This window comes from Polistes fuscatus, unplaced genomic scaffold (assembly GCF_010416935.1).
Source record: "Polistes fuscatus isolate 324 unplaced genomic scaffold, CU_Pfus_HIC Scaffold1, whole genome shotgun sequence".
NCBI lineage: Eukaryota > Metazoa > Arthropoda > Insecta > Hymenoptera > Vespidae > Polistes > Polistes fuscatus.
Genome location: NW_025112997.1, coordinates 16,284,772 through 16,297,874, shown reverse-complemented (window position 1 = coordinate 16,297,874; position 13,103 = coordinate 16,284,772). Strand labels below are relative to the sequence as shown.

General features: G+C 30.6%; 1 protein-coding gene across 1 annotated transcript in view; it reads left to right on the top strand.

The window, feature by feature from the left end:
- Positions 1 to 442: 442 nt before the first annotated feature.
- LOC122523288 (receptor-type guanylate cyclase Gyc76C-like) overlaps positions 443 to 13,103 on the top strand; it is an 81,983-nt gene continuing 69,322 nt past the window's right edge. The window contains 2 exon segments of the mRNA XM_043644965.1: positions 443 to 590; positions 1,109 to 1,716. The gene's annotated coding sequence lies outside the window, so the exon portion shown is untranslated.

Sequence of the window (13,103 nt, the reverse complement as noted above, 5' to 3'; positions counted from 1 at the left end):
AACTAGCTTGAATTCAAAGAATTTTATATCGATATTAGAAAATAGAGATTTTTATAATCATTCATAATTTCAAAAAAGTCATATTTTGAATATAAAGATTATATTCGTTTAAAATCAGCTAAAAACAAGTAAAAAGATTTATTAAAGAATAAATAAATATAAAATTAATAATAATTCATAACAATGACCATAATTAACAAATCGATAAAATAACGAACAAATAAAGTTGTAGAAATAAAATGAAAAAAAGAAAAATGAAGAAATAAATAATTATAAAGGAAAATGAAGCCGGTGTAAAAAATTAGATTTTCGGATCGTCGCGCGCAAAGAAAATCGATCGGTCGATCGTGATTCGAGGGAACTCTGCGGGGGCGTGGTGGCGCCACCTGTGCGGTAGCAGGTAGCACTAGGCCCCTCGCGATCATGTGTTTGCTTCAGTATGTTGCGGCCTCTGCTAAAGTGCGGTTGTATTTGTGTGGTTGTTGAGTGATTGTTTTTTTTTTCGGTGAGAACGATCGTCATCGTCGTTGTTTCTTCGTCAGTCCGATCATTATAATAGTCGGCATTATTTCTTTAAACGCGAAGCACAAGTAACTACGTCAATTATTAACATAATAATATAAGAAGTGTAACGTGTAAAACGAGCCAAGGAAAAAGTAACGAATCGAATCGATTCGATAGATCGCAAGTGTGTTCGACCTCGTGACCTTCGAATCGTCCGATAATATACGCGAATCGTGTTTTGTCGGTTAGTACGCGAATATCGTTCTAAGGGAGGAATTATTAGAAAGAAAACGTAAAGAAACACACAGAGTGAACGGAAGAAAGAAAGAAAGAAAGAAAGAGAGAGAGAGAGACACACACGGATAGATAAATAGATAGATAAAAGGAGAGAACCGATCTCTTTTTCTATATAGTATAATCTTATTTGAATTTTTCTTTATTTTCGTAATTCTCGTTAAGTTGGAAGTTTCGCGGCTCCGAGGCCACGTTCTTCCGCGTTCTCCTCATCTCGAATAAACGCACGCGTGCGCGCGCACAAGTACGAGCTTCCTCTTTCTTGTTTCTCCGCATCTCTCTCTTTCTCTCATTTTCTTTCTCATCATAGTATAAGAAGAAGAAGAAGAAGAAGAAAAGACGAGGGATACTTCCCCAATCGATCGAGTGAGTGTTATCTTCATATGTTTTTTCGTGGTAACTTCATCGGATATACCATCGACGCGTGTACGTAAACAAAAATATATCAACGAATAAACTTCATTAAGAAGAAGAAGAAGAAATAAAGGAAGAAAGGAAAGAAGAAAGAAAGAAAGAAAGAAAGGAAGAGAGAGTACAACGTTAATAATCGAAGAAACTAGTGTTTCGTTGGTGTTGCTGGTGTTATTGCACGTAAACCTTCATCGAATACTATCGTCCGTTTTTCACTCTTTCTAATATATATCTCTTTCTCTCTCTCTCTCTTGCTATCTTCCGGAGAAAAGCAGAGAAAGAGAAAGAAGAAGAAGAAGAAGAAGAGGAAGAGGGAAAGGACCAAGTTCGCCGACTTTTTCACGAGGATGTCGAGGTAGCCTACCGAGCTCCCTCTGAGCCCTCGCGAAGGATACATACTCGCAAAACACATATACACACGTGTACGGAACACACATCGACGTAGCACTCCACTCTCTTTCATCCGCGGGATTGGATTACCATGCTGGACACGGCCACGAGTCACAGGTAACAGAGAACCGTGTGCGCACCCTACCTATCTCTCTCTCTCTCTCTCTCTCTCTCTGGCTCACTCTATTTCTCTGTTTTACTCTTTATCTCTCTTCGTTCTCCCTCTCTTTCGATACACACTCCTCCTCCTTATACTCATTCTCCTTCTCCTCTTCCAATCTCTATCTTTCTCTTCTCTCTTCTTCCTTCGTGTATCGACTTGAAGTCATCCTATTCTTCTCTCTCTCTTTCTTTTTAGTCGACTATATCTGTCCATCCTTGTCGCACTCATTCGTATACTCCTCTCCGCCATCATCATTTTCTCTCTCTCTCTCTCTCTCTCTTACGGTCATGGCACGTCCAACGAAGAAGAAGAAGAAGAAAAGAAAAGAATCTTCGTACCCTGCTACCACGCGACTCTCTCGACTCGATACATCCGCTCGACTTTGCCGCCTCTTTCTCTCTTTCTCTTTCTTTCTTTAGGAAAGATATCTCGAAGTCGTCTCGAGATCGTCTCGAGATCACGCGGATTCGCTCTCTTTTCTTATCTTCTGTTTCTCTGTCTCCTTTCTCTCTCTCTCTCTCTCTCTCCCCCTCTCTCTCTCTCTCTCGCTTGTTCTTTCTCCTCCTCCTCTTCCTCCTCCTCTTCTTCTTCTTCTTCTTCTTCTTCTTCTTCTTCTTCTTCCTCCGATCGAGAAATTCGAATCGGGATGCCACGAGCACGCGTTCTCGGATGCTTTCTCACGGTTTTAACCCTTTGCACTCGAGCTATTTTTAGACCTGGTTCTCGGCCAACTTCGATTTCTTCTTTCGATAAGCTCTCGCGTTACAGAGTATATAGTGAAAGCTCGAAACCTATTGGATCTATCTGTTTATAATGGTTGTAAAAGGATTATTCTTTTTTTTTTCGGTTTCTTTTTTTTCCCCTGTATATTTTACTGCTAGATTGACAATAAGTTTAAAGATTTATATCTACTCTCGTTATTTTTTTTCTTATTTTTTTTTGTATAATTTTAAGCTTCTTTCGAAAGAGATAGAGAGATAGATAGATAGAAAGTCACGTATTGTGGACTTTACGTACGTCATGTGTACATACAGATCTACATACATATGTAGTACTTACTCGGTTATGATGAAGCGAGACGTAAATATTTGAAGTTCACTTTGAATTGTATTCGACATGGCAATAGTTATAAGTGAGCGAGTATGCATGTATGTATGCATGCATGTACATGGACAAGAGGTTACCTATTTGATCGTCCGACTTATTGAACATGTGTCCCTTGTTGTTCAAATAATTACGAAACAAATATAATTAAAGCTAAAATTAAATAGACAGGTTATTTTGTAATTAGTAATTTTTGTTTATATAATAGTTGATTATATAAAGTATCTGTTTTCAAAAAGCTGTTTCACCGAGAGATAAAGAATGTAAAACAAAAAATTGATATTGGTTTATCAATAGAATTTACAATATTTGGCTTTTTATTTGAAGATATGAGTTATCTGTTGCAATGTCGTTTAAAAAAGTATTAACCTATGAATTCTTTGACTCCAAACACACACCCGTGAAAATTAAATTATATAATTCTTCAGTTCGGTAAAGCGACTTTTATGACATCTTGTATTACAAATAATAATTACTCATAATTTACTAATACACTTATCGTGAATTAGTAAAGTATTAGAAATGAAATGATTTCTATACAAATATTGTTTCTATAAAAATGTCATTTTGTTCCTTGCAATCTTCTGTTGAAGCACGTTAGAAATGTTTCCACTTTACTCTCAAGTATTTCACCTCTCAAGAAATAATGTTCGGCTTGCTTTACCCAAAGATAAAAACGATTAACAGGTGATATTTATTTCGAGCACGATGAAAGGAGGACGATTATCGCGATTAATAACGTATTATGTTTGCTATTATATCACTTTTCAATGATCATCATACCGATATATACTCGACGTTATCATTATCATAACGAACATCGGTAGACGCCATCATTACGAAATCATTCTCATCATAATTCATTAATACGTTTCTTTATCTAATTATATAGTTATAAACAACACGTCGATGAATAAATCTTTTGTATAAATATATTTTCCTTGATATAATCGTTTAGAAATGATAATTATCATAGTTTATTATAATATAGGGTGTCCCAAAATTAACGCAAGATTTGAATTAAATAAAAAACGCAGTTATTTTTCTTTACATTGTTATTTTTGTATTGAATCGTAAAGTACACAGGATAGGGTTATGTATGGAATAACACATCGGGCAAATGGCTTCCACGGTTTTGGTGGCACATACGCACTCTTTTGTCGAAATTTTCCATGTGGTCTTGTTGAAACCACATGTCGTCCAAATCAATATCATTTAATTTAGGCAGAAAGAACTGTGTTATTATGTCGCGATATCGAGCACCAGTAACATGCTTCCAGCCCAAAATCCGCACCAAACAGTGACACGTTGAGGATGCATTTATTTTTCAACAATCACATGTGGGTTCTCTAGACCCCAAATGCAGCAATTTCGATGATTAACAAAGCCATCAAGGTGAAAATGTGTTTCATCGCTGAAAATAATTTTGTTCGAAAAATCGGTATCCACTTGTTGATGTTCAATAATCCATTCAACGAACCCTCTTCGCTGTGCACGGCTCCATTTTTACTAATCCAAAACTATTAGCTGTCAAATGGTTTTGTTAACAGGGTTGCTAACACTTTTCTGCACGAATAGTGGCAAATTAAAATCTTGCGTTATTTTTGAGACACCCTATAGTACTTAATACAACAATTTATATATTTTTTTTCTTTGTTTCGTGGATTATTTTTTCCAAATAAATATTTTTATTGTTTCTAATTGATTTGTCCACGCGTATGTAAAAAATAAATGCATTAATTATTATGGAACGACGATAAAGGAAGATTTTGTTTCTGTTTGTTCAACTAATTCACGCGACATTGGCGTAAAAATTGTAGTCCAACGAAGAACTCTGTACTTAATAATCTTATTAAGGCGCAAAACAATCTCCTTCGAGTATTATTACTTCACGGTCAAGAAACTTTATTTGCTTGGTGCCTTAACGAGCGATAACTCTTCGACGTTTAATCGTTCGGTTCGTCGTTCTGACGAACTTTCCGGTGCAAATAAAAGGTCTCTCGATTGTCTGGATTTTTAAGTCAAATATCTTCTAAATCTTAGGAAATTTTCTTATCCATAGTCTTATTTGAACATTAAAATTATCTCGCATTAACGATCATTTCTTCTTATCATTTCAAGATTTCAACGAAGTCATTTTTGATTTAATACTGAAATAATGAAAAATATTACAAATGTTTTTATGAAACATCGAAAATCATTCTTCAATATACGATAAATATACAAGGAGGGATGGAAGAGTTTTCAACCTATTCTTTTTGAAATCTTTTGAGACTGTGTTGAAAAATAATACTGATTTTAATCTACAAAAAAAAAAATATTTTTATGTTAAGTTTAAAACTTTTAAATCCATTTACATACATGCATATCTAAAAAATATTTAAAAAATAATTTATATTAAAAATGTAATTATAAATCGTATTTCATATTCCATATATCTTTTCAATATTTCTATTATATCGCATAAATATTTGGTGTTAATAATACTTGTATCATTTTTTATTAATAAACAGAGCGTAAACCACTTTTTTCTTTAAAATCTTGTTGTTTATTATGAAACATTTCGGACAATTTACGAAAGAGGTTTTCTAATTAAACACTCGCAGAATGATAATCAGGAGAAGAAAACATTGTTTGTTTCCTATCGTATCTGTTTACTCCTCGTCAAACTACGTTCAGTATCTTCATAAACACGTAGTAAGCAATACAAGACGATGATGTTGAGAAGACGAGAATATAAAATTTAGTCTTGCTTCTGCTCAGAAGGATAAAGGTTTCCTTACTTTCTTCTGCTTCATTGACTACCTGGAATCCGAGGACTGTTCTTTCTAACGCAGTTTTCTCTCTCTCTCTCTCTCTCTCTCTCTCTTTCTATCTACCTATCTATTTATCTATCTATCTCTTTCTCTCACTTTTACAAAGTTTACATAAATAGCACGTGTTTCTTCGTAGAATTGATAGTTTATTTTACATACTTGTTATTTGTTTGTTTTTTTTATTCTAAAAAATCGATATTTTTTTGTTGTTTTTCTTAATAAGTAAAGGTCTTGTTTTATGTTGATAAGTCTAAAAATATCTGACTTCTAGGATGTTTATAGAAAGGTCATTTATTAAAACATGCAAACTATCACTAATGAATATTTATTATCGCTAGTAATAAGTATGATATGTATTATAGATGAAAAAATTGTACTAAAGATAAACTCAAGGATTTATGTGCATGTATACTTCCATAATTAATAATTAATGATTAATGATTTGTATACGAGGTGTATCTATAAAACTGAACAGGATTATAGGAAAATTTCGCACTAATTTAATGATAAAGCTTATTAAACGATACCAAATTTTCCTTTAAAATTCTTGTATATTTGGAAGAGAAACTAATTTATAGTCCTGCCAAATAACTAAACGCATATATTAATCAATTTCTTAACTTTGTACAATGTATATACGTGAAAGATATTGTTCGTTAACAAATTTGTTACATGTATTATTTCTGGTACACACCTGAATTTCGTTTTCTAGCCAAGTAATATTTTAGTCAATGACGAATAAAATAAAGGAAAATAATTGTTGGCATCAATACGATCAAGTTTTAACACTTACTCTGCGAATAAATAAATTGATATGTCTCGGGGAAAAAAAAATAAATATGTAAAAATAAGATTTGCTAATTATTATATCTGTTGATAAAAACAGCTTAGTAAGAATGTCTTGTTAATTTGTTGAAAAAAAATTCTACGAATGACATTAGTTATTTGCCTATAGAATATGTTTGTTAGTTATATTTACATAATGAGAAATATTATTTGAAAATAATTATAATATCTTAACTGTTAATAATGTATGCTAAAGATATTGTTTGTTTAGAAATGTTTGGAAAATTTCAATCAGTTTGCAAAGTAACGAAAACAGAAATAGAAAGAAAGAGAGAGAGAAAGAAAGAAGAAGGAAAAGAAGCAACATCGGAATCCAAAGTATTCGTGCCTTTTCGCGACCTCTTAACAGAGATTTACTTAACGGAAAGATAAACCGAGAGGAAGGAACGTAAGAGGCTTTCTATCGGGATTCTTTCTCGCGGCACTAACGACCTACGAGAGCCACTATGAGATTGATTTACGTCGATCCGATGACTCTCGCGTGGCTTCGTGCACAAAGTTTCCTTCGAAAGAGCTTCCTCGTTCTTTCGAAACGAGCCTCCTGGCCCGAGTTACTTTCATTTCCTGCGGTCCAATATTTCTTTTCAATCTGACGATTTAATTACATCATATTTAATTACATTAATTACACAATAAACGAAGACGTTGCATAGTATTTTCTTATTACGAATCACAAAAGTGTGCGTTCAAGATTTATTTTTAGTTAAATATTTTTTATATTTATTATAGAGGTATATTATAAATTTAATAATTCAAAATATTTCTTTCTTTTTCTTTTTTAAATAATAAAATTGTATTTATAACAGCGAAAAATGTGTATGATTTTGGATTGGAGTTTTTGGATTTTGATATTTATATACTTATAAATATACTTATTATCAAAATTTTATATTTATTATTAAAAATTAGTCAACGGCTTGAGCTACGTTGGATTACTATTAATAGGTCGTCGTCAGATCACTAAAGTCAAGCAACGTAAGCACAATTAGTAAAATAGATGGATAATCCCTTTAGAAAAACAAAAATCGTGTGCTGTTGACTCCAGAGAAGTGGTAAAAAGATGTTCTTTGTTAGTATTATATAGTATTAATAGTGTTCGTAAAGAAGTGACTCGATTCGTAAAAGGGAGAATAAACAGGCACACTTATTATTAAAATTTGATAATAAAATATTATCATATGTATGATTATATAATAAAAATTATAATATGCGTAGGGATATATGTATACACATAATTAATGTTACACATTTAATTATGTTAATATTTTTGTTGAAACATAACGATTATAAAAATGTTTAACGAAATATTAGAAAATTCTTAATCAACAAATTTCCAGAAAATTTTCCACTTTACCTATTCCCGAATCGAAGAACGAATATATAAATCTTAGCTCGTGTGTACGTTGTGTGAATAAATCGATCATCCGACCTTGATCGATCGTGCCTAAGACTTTATTTTTCCAATCGTTTTACTTACGTCACGATATGGTTCTTCTTCTGAACGATTTACATACATTGTGTATTTATAGATATAATCGATCGGTATTCGAAGGAGATCGATTTTTTTCAAATATTCGCACGTGTCATGCGGATGTACCGTTACAAAAGGATCTCTTTGTAAGCCAAACGTGATATTTGTGTATGTCTCCCTCCCTTTCTTGCACATACAAACTAACAGTAGAATAGCTTGAAACTTGTTTAAACACCGTGTAACATTAAAGAGTGTATTCCTTAATTTAATTTCTTATTTTCTAGTTTAATCAAAATGATGTTTGTACATTTATGTTCAATCGTATTTGAATGTTCGCTATGAATATAAATATAATTATATTACATATAATTAATATAAAATATAATTACTCGCTCTAATACGATAAATTGTACGTAATACGAATTATTTTATAAATAATAAATAACATTAGATTACGCGGAAGATTAGAAAGAAAAGAAAGCAGATTAATGACAAAGATACGAATAATTTTTATTCGGAAGAAATGAAATTCCTTTTGAAAACCGGCTCATCCGTGAAATACACGAGTGTGCATACGAATTTTTTTGCTTTGCGACCTCGAGACGTTAAAAAAAAGAAATTATCACAGAACATCCACGATTATTTTTAGTCTCGAGTGTTATCTTCGCGATAAAAGAAGAAGAAAAAGTAGAGGAGGGAACAAAAATGGAGATTTCTAGCTGGTAGAAAATTTGAACGTAATCGAATGAAGAAATTTTAGTATCTATTAATAGACTAACCATAAGAAACCGGTTATATTTTTTCGAGAGAATTAGAGTTAATCGTCGTATAAATAAAATCCTATCGACGAGTTGTCTAACAATACTCGTTAAGTTTTTTCTTTTTTAGATTCAGCAAAATTTGATTAAACTATTTTTCTCGAATTTATTTCTACTTTTTGTTTATTTGTTATATTTATTATATTATTTATTTATTATATTATTATTTATATTGAATATATAATAAATAATAATATAATATAATAATATATAATAATATAATAAATAAATATATTTATTATTATTTATTATATTATTATTTATATTAAAAGGAATATATATTGTTATATTTATTATATTTATTATATTAATTTATTTCTATTTTTGTTTATTTGTTATATTATATTTTGTATCTTTTCGTCTCTCTCTCTCTCTCCCCTCTCTCTCTCTCTCTCTCGGTTTCTCTCCTCCATAATTTGCTGTGAATATCAATAGATTTTCATCGGCAAGCTTCGTTGGGTTTCCAAACGTGTTATGATTTGGCTAAAACAAACTTGCAGATAGTCAATATGTATACGTTCATATGTGAAAAGTTTAATTAACCTTCAAACGAGTTATTCGAATATAATATTCGAAGGCGTCGTTCGTTCACGGAAAAATCGTCGATTCTTGGAATTGGATAATTTATTACTTTTTTTTTTTATACATTCTTTTTTGTTCATTTTTTTTCTTTTTTTTTCTTTTTTCCTATTCTTATTCTTCGTCCGACGCGACTTATCAGAGAGACAGAGACAAAATTAGCTTTCATCTCGTTCGATTGGAGGTCGTCTCTCAATAAACATTCTTATGCGCGCGGTTCTCAATGTAAACCGTCAATTCTATCTTATACATATTAGAAGAAACTCGAGAAGAAACGAAGAAACAGCACTCTACTTTGTTAACAAGCTTTAATTATTTCAAACCTCGAACGTTAATCTCTCAAACGCTCTCGAAATACATTTCTTTCTTGTCCTTCTTAAGAGTTACACGTATGCGATCAATTTTAATTCGTCAAATCCGTTTACGCGACAACACGACGAGAATCAAATTGTTTAAAAGAGGGAATAAGAGAATCGTCTAATTTTTTCTATAAAATAAATCATTATTCTTCGTTCTGGTGTAAACGATATCTTACATTTATTTAACTTTTCATTTTATTTAAATCTTTTATTTATCATTATATTTTCTATCTTTTTATTTCATCTTGTATTATAACTTTGTTTTTTTTTTTCGTAAAAAATAGAAAAGCAAAATCGATGGATTTTCTAATTTTTTTTTTCTTCTAATTTTCAAATATATTTAACAACGTCGAACAAATAGCAAAAATGTTTAAAGATAATTGACACGTCTTGACAGTTTCTTTTACACGTATTCTAAGAACCACCTATTAATAAATATTTTCTTTTTACTTATAACTTTTTCTTTCTCGTTCAACAAAAAAAAAGAACATAAATGAAAAGAAACGTTCGCAATTAGACAGGTCAAGAAAAATTTCCGCAAGCATTAGTTTTGTATAATGGTCAAACAAATCATAATACACAACTTTAAGTCAATAAATTATTCTTTTATAAATAAAAAAAAAATGAACACATTATATATATAAATATATGTACATAAAATTATATATATATAAGTTCATTTAGACTACTTATTAGAAAATATGTTTAATACGAAGAAGCACGAATATCATCTTGGTTTCTTTGGCATCGTTCATCGTAGGATTCAAAGAGCTTGGAAAGAATCATTCAAGTCAGCTGGCAATATAATGCGATGGCCTTCGCGACTATCGAACGTTAACCCGAGTAAATGAACGAATGTAAGAGAGGAGAGAATCATAGTTGGAGCAATTCCTCAAGAGCATGGAAAGTGAAAATGCGTCATCATTACAAACGCAACAATTTACGTAGCTCACCTATCGTACAGAATACATATTCATTTGTATGCTCGATTCTTCTTTTAATTTGATTCGATATAAAAAAAAAAAAAAAAAAATAATAAGAAGGGTGAAAGAGAAGGAGAGAAAGCCAGCCAGACAAAGTTGAGAAAAATACCTAATTAAAATCGTCGAGAGAGTTATCTACCATTAAACACATGTATAATAAACATATATATATATATATATATATATATATATGTACTTATGCATGTGAGAAATTGTAACGGATATTGCCAGTCATGAATTATTTATTTTCTATGTTTTTCTCTCGTGTCATGTCTCTTTATTAGAATCTCTAATAAATTCGATTACACGAGTATCCGTATGGTTAGAGCTTTCTAATGAATTTCCTAATTGCGATTGCAAATGGGACATTTCGTTGAAAATATTTATTCTTTCGATTAGAATTACTGGAGTATCTAAAAGAAAAAGTTGATTAATTAATTGATTAAAAGCTCTACGTTACGGATTAGAAATTAATTAGATTTATCGAGAACGACATTAAAATAGTGATTTTTTTGTTCTGTTTTTTTTCTTTTTCTCTTCTTTTATTTAATGTGATTTCATGAAATATGTTCTACGAATGTGAAATACGTTTATAAAAATAGAATTTTATCTTTATCAAACAATGTCTCGTAGCTTGTTATGCAAGACTCTACATCACTTAGCATTCTTTCCTTCCATTTGCTCGCAAACTTAACAACTCGATAATATTTACTAAAAACTGTGCGACTTCTAGCGTTTAACTTTGCTCGAATTCGTGAAAAATACAGATCGTTATATTATCACTTTTATTTACGTACTTTTTCAAGTATTATACTTTGTGATGAAGTTGACCTTTTTTATGACGCCTACGAAAAATATTATAAAATATATATATAATTTGTAGTATCAAACTTTTACTAATATAACTAATTATATCATACTAACGATAAATATAATAAATCAGTAAATAGCAATAGTAGATAAATAGTTGATAGTAGATAAATCAATAATTAATTTTCTGCTGTGAAAGATAAAGTAAAACGTTAAAAATATGAATGTATAATTTGCTTATGAAAGTGTTAATTAATAAAGTAATTAATTAGCCACATATATCTTTACTAATTTCTTGTGTACATTGAGAACAATATTGAAACTGAATATAATTATACCTATACGTATATAATTATTTTATTTAATTTTAATAATCTTCTTTAAATAATAAAGTCAATTTAACATATATGAAAAATATTTTTTATAACACACACACTGAATTAAAATGATGTAAAGTACTATATAAAATAAAAATTCTATTTTTATTCTTATATAAAATTCTATAATGAATAGTAATTCAGCGTATTAACATACTTTTTCTATTGTAAATATTAAAATTTGTAAGGAAATAAAATGTATACATCTACCAACTTATAATTTTCTTGAGGTATGCCAAAGATCAATAGAAATTATTCTCGTGATGAAAAATTAAAAACATTCGTAAAAAAAAGTAACATATCGCAATTAGTTTTTATTTAATGAATATTCTTCCGAAATTTTTGTTGTTCTTATGTTCCTCGTATTTAAATCACCTTTTATTCCACTCCGAAAAGCTTGAAATGCGAGAGAGAGAGAGAAGATTCAAGTAATGTGCTTTACATCGAATAACAACGCGTTGAACGTAAATAAGCATTAAATAACGAGAGTGCTCTCACGTGCAACAACCATCGACGATGACGTAGTTTGGAGAGCCACGCGAGATCACGAGCACGATGTTCCTTTCATCTGAGAACTCGATTAACGATCCAAGGATGCGTTTAATAAAATAACGTGACACTACTTATCGTTAATTTTTCCTTTTTTTCTTCTTTCATCGAAATTTTTCATTGATTATTATCTCGTATTATCAAGGAATAATAATGTTCAACGATATATTATTGAACCATTTCGTTATGGCACGTTTATAACAAACATGATCGTTGTGGATCACATTCATATTCAATTTCATACGAATGTATGACATACAACATTTTAAGAAACACACTTTTGTTCTTCAAACTTTATAATTAAATTTATTATAGTAACTAAATAAATAAAAGAAATAATCAATAATAAAATCCAATATAGAATGTATGAAATAAAAGTATAACGTAGTATATGTAAGTATGGGCGTATATATACGCTCTTGGTACATGAGTTTTCATTTTCCAAGGACGTATATATACGCTCTTCGAAGCGAAAGAATTATGAAATAATCATTACTGGTTTTTAAAATTAGTAAAACAAAAGAAAAGAACAACATTTTGAAAATGATATTCTAATGAAATGATTTAAACGATTTAAACATGTTCCCGCTGGGATGTGTCACCGGTGGTGCATGCATGGTTGTCCTATC